General features: G+C 42.1%; 1 pseudogene across 1 annotated transcript; it reads right to left on the bottom strand.

The window, feature by feature from the left end:
• Positions 1 to 3,499: 3,499 nt before the first annotated feature.
• On the bottom strand, positions 3,500 to 4,313 carry LOC105548853 (annotated as a pseudogene). Its single transcript, XR_001007459.1, has one exon. The product of XR_001007459.1 is annotated as a ubiquitin-conjugating enzyme E2 E3 pseudogene (transcript).
• Between the last annotated feature and the right edge of the window lie 5,758 nt (positions 4,314 to 10,071).

Genomic DNA, 10,071 nt, shown 5'->3' with positions numbered 1-10,071 from the left:
GAGAGCCCCCCCAAAGAAAACAAAACATGTCAGTTTTCCAGGGCTGTTTCAACCAGACTAGTTGCATAGACTAGGTGGCTTAAACAACATAAATTGATTTTCTCACACTTCTGAAGGTATGATTCTTAGTGTCTGATCTAAAATCCATTCACTCTATTCTTTCTTTCTTTTGGAGACAGAGTCTCACTGTGTCACCCAGGCTGCAGTGCAGTGGCATGTTCTTGGCTCACTGCAACCTCCACCTTCTGGGTTCAAGCGACTCTCCTGTCTCAGCCTTCTGAGTAGCTGGGACTACAGGCATGTGCCACCATGCCCTGCTAACTTTTGTATTTTTAGTAGAGATGGAGTTTTACCACGTTGGTCAGGCTGGTCTGAAACTCCTGGCCTCAAGTGATCTGCCTACCTTGGCTTCCCAATGTGCTGGGATTACAGGCATGAGCCACCATGCCCAACCTATTCTTTCAGCAAATATTCTTTGACCACTTACTGCATGTCAGGCACTGTTCTCAGTACTAAGACTATAGAGTTAAACAAGACAGCTATGCATCTGCATTGGGAATGCTTTCAGCAGCCACTAACAGAATAGGCAATTAAAAGTAGCTAAACCATAGGGACATTCAGTGTTTACCTAGCAGAAATTTAGAGAGTGTCAACCCCTAGATCAGCTTCTCTAAAATGTAACTAAAAGTCCGGGTTCTGTCTTCTCTGTGTCTTTAGCATGCTGGCTTGTGTCTTTATTCTTTTCACCTCATTGTTCCATGGCTGTCATAGCTCTAAATACCTCATGGATTTCAAACTAGGGAGAAGTGGAAAAGGAAGCTTTTTTCTTTTTCTTTTCTTTTTTTTTTTTTTTTTTTTTTGAGACAGTGTCTCACTTTGTCACTCAGGCTGGAATGTAGTGGCAGGATCTGGGCTCACTGAAACCTCTGCTGCCTGGGTTCAAGCAATTCTCCTGCCTCAGCCTCCCAAGTAGCTGGGATTACAGGCATGCACCACCAAGCCCGGCTAATTTTTCTGTGTGTTTTTAGTAGAGACAAGGTTTCACCATGTTGGCCAGACTGGTCTTGAACTCCTTACCTCAAGTGATCCACCTGCCTTGGCCGCCCAAAATGCTGGGATTAAAGGCGTGAGCCACCGTGCCCAGCCAGAAGCTCTTTTCTTACTGTTTTCTGCATTAATCTTCTAGAACTGCCATGACAAAATGCCACAGACTGGGTGGCATGTCAGCAGGGTTGGTTTATTCTAACGGCTTTCCCATGGCTTATAGATGGCCATCTTCTCCCTGTGCCTTCACATGTTCTTCCTTCTGTATCTCTGTCCAAATTTTCTCTTCCTTTTTTTTTTTTTTTTTTTTTTTGTAAGATGGGGGCTCACTCTGTCATCTACTCTGAGAATCTTTAAAGAGGTATCTCCAGTAGTCACATTCTGAGGTACTAGGGGTCAGCACTAATGAATTTGAGGGAGTACATTTCAGCCCATAACATACAATCAACTAGGTTTCCGAGTTAAAAAAATAAAACATACAAAATTAGCCAGTCATGCGGGCAAGCACCTGTAGTCCTAGCTACTCAGGAGGCTGAGGTGGGAGGATCGCTTGAGCCCAGGAGTTAGGGGTTACAGTGAGCTCTGATGGCACCACTGCACTCCAGCCTAGGCAACAGAGTAAGACTTTGTCTCAAAACAAAACAGAAAACTGATTCATGCACCACCGACCCATCCTAAAACAAATGAGCATCAAAAATCCGAGCAGACTCAATGGCTCACGCCTGTAATCCCAGCACTTTGGGAGGCCAAGGAGCGCAGATCACCTGAGGTCAGGAGTTCAAGACCAGCCTGGCTAACATAGCAAAACCCATCAAAACTCTGTCTCTACTAAAAATAAAAAAAAATTTAAAAATAGCCGAGTGTGGTGGCACATGCCTGTAGTCCCAGCTACTCAGGAGACTGAGGCAGGAGAGTCACTTGAACCTGGGAAGTGGAGGTTGCAGTGAGCCAAAATAGCGCCATGACACTCCAGCTTAAGCAACAGAGCCAGACTCCATCTCAAAAAAAAAAAAAAGAAAAAAGAAATCCCAGAAGACTACCCAGATGTAAAGACCAATTGACAGCGTTTAAGTAAAGATGTAGCAGACAAAAAATCTAGAGAGCTTTACAAGAGTGCTTTGTCTTTTGCCAGTGGACAGGTTCAATCTAGTTTCAGACTGGCACTGCAGTCCCGCATTCTAGACCAAGGTACATATTAAAAGATGATTTACTACGCAAGAGAATATACCCAAAGTATTATACTGGCTCTGACGTGAATAACTTCTGGACCAGTTGTGTCAGTAATACCTACTATTATTGTGAGGAATCAAAGTAGCAAGGTCCTTAGTAAGGAAGCCCTAAATTTGTTTCAGTATGTTAGAACCAAAGTGCTAAGTTAATGTGTCAGAGGCGGACACCCTGTATTTTTCCCCAGTGAAAGCTGCAAGTTTTGAAAGAAAGATTTAGGTTTACTCTATGCATTTTATCCACTTTGTCTTGTTACTTAAAGACACTACTCGTTTTTTGTAATTGTGTTTCCTTTTTTTTAATTTTTAAGTTCGGGGTACATGCAGGTTTGTTACATAGGTAAACTTGTGTCATGGGGGGTAGTACAGATTATTTCATCACCCAGGTATTAAGGCTAGTACCCATTAGTTATTTTTCCTGATCTTCTCCCTCCTCCCACCCTCCGCTCTCCAGTAGGCCCCAGTGTGTGTTGTTCCCCTCTATGTGTTCATGTGTTCTCATTATTTAGCTTCCATTTACAAGTGAGAACATGTGGTATTTGGTTTTCTGTTCCTGCATTAGTTTGCTAAGGATAATGGCCTCTGGCTCCATCCATGTCCCTGCAAAGGTCATGATCTCATTCTTTTATATGGCTGCATAGTGTTCCGTGGTGATATGTACCACATTTTCTTTCTTTCTTTTATTTTTTTTTTCCTTCAGGAGCATGTTTATTGTGTTTGAGATGATACATCAGGTGCTCTCTGAGCTACAAACGGTAAAAGGAAATCCTCTCATTACAAACTGACAAAGGTAAAAGGTAAAACATTTTTCACGACAGCATGAACCACCTACTGAGAAATAGATCTGTGTTTAATACAAATGACATAATTCCTAGTCATCTACAGCTACTTTTATAACTTCATACAGATAATGAATTAGGCTAAAATGCACTATAATATATGGTAGACTTCAGGACCAGTAAGTATCCTTAGTAAATCACAAAATACATTTTGATATCCCAAAGAAGCAAGACTTGCAAGTAGGCGTTTTAAACATAACTAATCTACAGCTACAAAGTCCTACTCTTGATAGCATTTACCTTTTGGGGGAGTCTCCAAGGCTCCAAAGGATAAAAGCAGAGTAGAATCAGTATAACATATACACAGAAGTCTGTATTTTGAAGGCTATAAAGATTTGCAGCACAGTAAGAAGCCTTCAGCTCCTTCACACTGCATACAAACGATGTGAATTATGTTGCGTATCTCTTGGTCCACTGTCTGGCTACCCTGTCGTGTTCTGCTCGGTGGTTAAATACTGAGTGGCTATGCTTCCAACCAGAGGATCCGCAGGGTTGCAGTCTGTCAAAAGGGAACAAACAAGACAGCAAAACCTTTGAAATAGTCAAAGCGGGACTCCAGTTGTCTTTAGGATGTCCAGACAGATGACTCCCTGACTGTTGATGTTGCAGTGATAGATTCCGGTGCGGAAAGTAACCTTTGGTAGCTTAAATGGATAATCTGTTGAAAATGTGATATCCAGAAAAAACACACCACCTTCATAGAGAGAACCTAGTGGACCAAGTATAGTTCATCTCCATTCATAAATGTTAGCTCCTTTAGGCCCAGCACTGCAGTTAGGAGGAGGATCAAGGGTTATTTCAGCTAGCTCTTCTGAATTCTTTTAGCACTAGTGGATAACTTAGCACTGGTTTTGCTGGAGAGTTTGGTGTTTTTCTTCTGCTGGGAGGCAGAAGGTTTTCTTTCCTCTTGTTCTTCAGGCTCTAGAGAGGCTGGGTCTCGCTGGTCCGCATCTGAACTGCCACTGCTGGTGCTGGGGCTCTCATCATCGGACCTTTGCCTATCACTGGACATCTTGGTGAAGTTATCCGTTGAAAAACTCGGCCGCCCGCCGGACCCGCTCATGCGCCGCTACGGTGTGGAGGAGGGAGAGAGATAAAAACCCTTCCTTAAGGAAATGGAGGCAGCCGTGCGGGGGAGGGGGCGGAAGGAGAAGGAGGGAAAAAAAGAAGCTGAGGAGGCTCTGGCCTGGGAGTGTGGAACTTTGAAAGTTCCACATTTTCTTTATCCAGTCTGTCTTCGATGGGCATTTAAATTGGTTTCATGTCTTTGCTATTGTGAATAGTGCTGCAATGAATATATGTGTACATGTGTCTTTGTAATACAGCGATTTATATTCCTTTGAGCATATAGTCATGGTCAAAACCATTTGATTGCTGGGACAAATGGTGTTTCTGGTTCTAGATTCATTCCTTTTTCTCCATGACCTCTCAGCATCTGTTATTTTCAGAATATGAACAGATTAAAATTGTGTTTCTTTTTCTTTTTTTGAGATGGAGTCTCACTCTGTCACCCAGGCTGGAGTGCAATGGCACGATCTCGGCTCACTGCAACCTCTGGCTCCGGGGTTCAAGTGATTCTCCTGCCTCAGCCTCCCAGTAACTGGGACTATGGGCACGCACCACCACGCCCAGCTATTTTTTGTATTTTTAGTAGAGATGGGGTTTCACCATGTTGGCCCAGCTGCTCTCAAACTCCTGACCTCAGGTTATCTGCCTGTTTCAGCCTCCCAAAGTGCTGGGATTACAGGTGTGAGCCACCACACCCAGCCGAACATTGTTTATAGAAGTTGATCAAGATCTCCTAATCAAAATAGTAACTTTGGTGATGGATGAGTGAGGGGGAAATGCTCCTTAAGATAGCAGGAAGGCAATTATTGACAAAACTAATAAATTTGTACCGAAGACATTTATGAGTTTTAAAGTCCTCATACACACATTAACCTAAATATCATTAATACTTTTACTAATATCTCTCACATGACTATGGACTCTCCTACAAAGTAGAAAGCATAGGTAAGAATGGGAATTTGCCTTTCAGGTAAGGAGCTCGTGATCAACATTTTTTTGGAGGTGAACATCCTACCTGTCAAGCAGCCAAACAGATCCTGAACAGCAGTCACACAACAGCTGCTAGGTCAGTTCGCCAAACTTCCACAGATTCAGCCAGTAGGGAGACAATGAGCCCAGATGGATTTGTTCAGTTTATTACATATATTATACATGGCACAGTCAACAGCACGAGCTTCATGTGCACATTGATTCCCCCAGCCCCCAAGTCCCAGGGTAAAGATGCAGGGGTAGTCCCAGGCAGATGCTGCACACACAGTGGGTTTGTGTAACAGCTAACCCAGTCTTTCAAAGGAGCTGCAGTAATATCCACTCATCCACCTCTGTAGCAAGAGACATTGCCTTCATTTTCTTCTCTTTTTTTTGAGACAGAGTCTCACTCCATTGCCGCGGCTGCAGTGCAGTGGCGTGATTATGGCTCACGGCAGCCTCGACCTCCCCAGGCTCCGGTGATCCTCCCACCTCAGTTATTGTATGTTTATTTTATTACTGTTATTGTTATTATTATTACTATTTGAGACAGAGCCTTGCTCTGTTACGCAGGCTGGAGTGCAGTAGTGCAATCTCAGCTCACTACAACTTCCACCTCCTGGGTTCCAGCGATTCTCCTGCCTCAGCCTCGTGAGTAGCTGGGACTACAGGCATGAGCCACCACACCTGGCTAATTTTTGTATTTTTAGTAGAGATGGGATTTCACCACGTTGGCCAGGCTGGTCTCAAACTCCTGACTTCAAGTGATCCACCTGTCTCGGCTTCCCAAAGTGCTGGGATTACAGGTGTGAGCCACTGTGCCTGGCCTGTTTTTGTATTTTTAATAGAGATGGGGTTTCACCATATTTCCCAGACTGGTCTCGAACTCTTGGGCTCAAGAGATCCACCCACCTTGGCCTCCTAAAGTGCTGGGATTACAGGCGTGAGCCACCACACCCAGCCTGTCTTTATTATCTTGATCAGGAAACAAATCTGCCTTCTGACACAGAAAGAGATATTATCTTTATCACCTGGACTATCTCCAAGGAGGGAGGGAAACTAGCTTTATTAACCTGGAGTGTAAGTCACTCTGCTCCCTGCCCTACAGCAAACTTTGCAAATATTCTCTAACAAAGTTGTCAATGCTTTTTGCTTGGAAGACATCCAAAAATGCCAAAATTATCTTTCAGCACTACTCTTTAATATTTTTTGCTTGATAACTCAAAAGCTAACCTGAATGTTAAGAGAACTCAAACTCGTCTTCTTGCATGGGCTTCAGAAGACAGAAAAATGAACACAGACTTCAGGGTTTTTCAGTGGTGTAAATCCTCAAAATCCTGCATGGAGCCTCACAAGAAATAAAACAAGGCTGAGCATGGTGGCTCATGCCTGTAATCTCAACACTTTGGGAGGCCGAGGTGGGTAGATCACCTGAGGCCAGGAGTTTGAGACCAGCCTGGCAAACATGGTGAAACTCCATCTCTACTAAAAATACAAAATTTAGCCTGGCATGGTAGTGGGCACCTGTAATCCCAGCTACTGGCTGAGGCAGGAGAGTTGCTTGAACCCAAGAGGTGGAGGTTGCAGTCAGCTGAGATCACACCACTGCACTCCAACCTGGGAAACAGAGCAAGACTCCGTCTCAAAAAAAAAAAAAGAAAAGAAAAATCTACTAGCTTTGAAGGCATTGAATTGTATAAACTCTAAATACTTTCATAATCCTAAAATTGTGTGATCAGCTAACCAATAATGCACATCAGGGAAGCTTTCCCATATTAATAATATCCAACTGCTTTTCTGACAAGATAAACTCACAGTCAGAAATATCCCAAGCGGAGACTAATTTCTCCTTAGTCTGGAAGCTTGATCTTGAGAAGATACACCTTTTATCAAAAAATGATAATACCTACTACTGTGTTAAGTGCTCTAGATATATTATGTCATTTAGCTTAATCCTCATAACTACTTTATTAGTTAAGTACTATTCTTTTGCAAGTGAGAAAAGAGAAGGTCAGGCTGCTAGGTAATTTGCCCAGCATGCCACAGGTAGTAAGAGGCAGAGCTCAGGTTGATTGATCCCCATTCCTGGACTCCTCACAACTCTGCTCCATACCTTGATGAGGAGGAAGCCATTGTCATCACCTTTTCCTGCCTTCCTTTCAGCTTTTTTCATGAAGGGAAATTCATCTCTTCATTTTCTTTGACCAATAAGCCCCCTACAGCTTTCTTTTCCCAATAATTGTCTAGAAAAATATGAGAATATCTGGAATTAGAGGTGTTAGTTTTCATTTTATTACTCAAAAACAGTGTCTTCTGCAATTAAAAAAAAGCAACTGATAGCCGGGTGTGGTGGCAGGTGCCTGTAATCCCAGCTACTTGGGGGGCTGAGGCACAAGAATAGCTTAAACTCAGGAGTCAGAGGTTGCAGTGAGCCGAGATCACGCCACTGCACTCCAGCCTGGGCAACAAAGCAAGACTCCATCTCAGAGAAATATAAAATAAAGTTTACCAGAAAAAGAAAAAAAAAAAAAAAAGCAAGTGAATTGGTAGAATACATTCCAAGAGTATTAGTATTAAATCTTAAGAAAATTTTGAACATACCAAATAATGTTTATTTTAAATTGATCACAGAAGCTTTTCAGAAAGTCACTTGAAAATGAATTCTGTCCTCCAATTTTAAACTGGCAATCCATAACAAATAAATATAGCAGATACCAAAGTAGGTAAAATAATACTGAATTTTTGCTAAGGATCATGAAAAAAATTGATATACTACTGAGCAAAAATGCTTAATTTTGTATTCTTTTTAAAATATAAACATTTTAGATATGGGAAATGGGCCATAAAAATCATAGAACACTTTAACTAAGCTAAATGAGTATTTTTGCTGTACAAAATTCAGGTAATTTATCCAACAAATACATAATGCAAAAGAGGTAAGAGTAGTATTTATCATACAATTTAAATTTCTGCTGGAAGTAATCTAAATAGCCTGGAATAAGATTTCCTTTTAATTCAAAAGCTACTTAAGTCTGTATTTTATATTATTTATTTATTTATTTATTTATTTATTTATTTATTTATTCATTCTTTGGAGACAGGGTCTCACTCTGTTACCTAGGCTGGAGTGCAGTGGTGTGATCTCAGCTCACCACAACCTTCACCTCCCAGGCTCAAGCAATTCTCATGCCTCAACCTCCCAAGTAGCTGAGATTACAGGTGTGCACCACCACTACCCAGCTAATTTTTGTATTTTTAGTAGAGATGGGTTTTTATCTTGTTGGCCAGGCTGGTCTCAAACTCCTGACCTCAAATGATCTACCCACCTCAGCCTCCCAAAGTGCTTAGGATGGCAGCCGTGAGCTGCCACACCTGGCCTGGATTTTATTTATTTATTTATTTATTGTTTTGAGATAGAGTCTCGCTCTGTCACCCAGGCTGGAGTGCAATGGCACAATCTTGGCCCACTGCAGCCTCCACCTCCTGGGTTCAAGTGAGTCTCCTGGCTCTGCCTCCCGAGGAGTAACTGGGATTACAGACGCTTGCCTCCATGCCCAACTAATTTATGTATTTTTAGTAGACACAGGGTTTTACCATGTTAGCCAGACTGGTCTCAAACTCCCAACCTCAGGTGATTCACCTGCCTCAGCCCTCCAAAGTGCTGATTACAGGCGTGAGCTACTGCACCTGGCGCCTGTATTTTATTTTTAAAATATAGAAATAATTGAGAAAATGCTATCTATTTTAAATAAAATGGCATTTCATTGAATTTACTCTATTACATAGGAAAAGAAAATACTCAAACACATGTGCAAAAGATTCAATTATAAACTAAACTATTTGGTTTGAAGTCTTTACACTGGCGCCAGAAGAGTACACTGCCTTTGTCCTTCTTCCAGTTATATGACAATTTTGTATCTCTTCCTGACTGTTTTCAGGTCATATGTGTAAGGTTGAGAATAGATGGGTAGCAGCAGAAACATTAAGAGGATTAGTTTCTAAATAAGAATGTATGATACCTACCTCCATAAGTGAGTGGATCCTCTCTTGGACAGACTGCCAACAGATGACGCCAACCTTATGATGACCAATCAAGCAAAAAACGCAAGGAAAGAAATTTCTTCCCTCCAGTCATTGAGCCTAAACTTAACCTTACCCTAACCAGAATTAGGAATTTTGCTACATGACATGGAGTGTATTAGCCAGAGTTGTCCAAAGAAACAAATCGAAAAGGTATCTATTTTATTTTATTTTTATTTATTATTATTATTTATTATTATTATTATTACTGAGACAGAGTCTCATTCTGTTTCCCAGGCTGGAGTGCAGTGGTGCAATTTCAGCTCACTGCAACCTCTGTCTCCCAGGCTCTAGCGATTCTCCTGCTGCCTCAGCCTCCCAAGTAGCTGGGATTACAGGCATGTGCCACCACACCTGGCTACCAAAAGAGTATCTATAGATGCACAGAAAGAGATTCACCAGGAGGGATTGGCTGACATGCTTACAGAGGCTGAGAAGTCTCATGATCTATCTGCAAGCTGGATGCACAGGAAAGCTGGTGCTTAAGTCCCATGCCAAGCCCAAAGCCCTGGGACCAACGGGAGCCAATGGTGTAAGTCCCAGCTCAAGTATGAAAAAGTGCGGATATCCAAGGGCAGGAAAAGACAGACACCCCACTCAAGAAGAGGCAATGAATTCATCCTTCCTCAACCCTTTTTTTTTTTTATTAGGGCTCCCAACAGGTTGATGCCTGCCCACAGTGGTGAGGGTGGATCTTTTTTACTCAGTCTACTGATTCCAATGTTAATCTCTTCTGAAACTACCCTCATGGACACATTCAGAAATAATATTTTACCAACTATCTGGCCATTTCCCAGGGCAGAGTTAACCAGCACCTTTCTCTTCTCTATGGTGAACATGCTGAT

Source organism: Mandrillus leucophaeus, unplaced genomic scaffold, assembly GCF_000951045.1.
Source record: "Mandrillus leucophaeus isolate KB7577 unplaced genomic scaffold, Mleu.le_1.0 Scaffold424, whole genome shotgun sequence".
NCBI lineage: Eukaryota > Metazoa > Chordata > Mammalia > Primates > Cercopithecidae > Mandrillus > Mandrillus leucophaeus.
The sequence above is the reverse complement of the archived record's forward strand: the minus strand, read 5'-3'. Positions and strand labels throughout refer to the sequence as shown.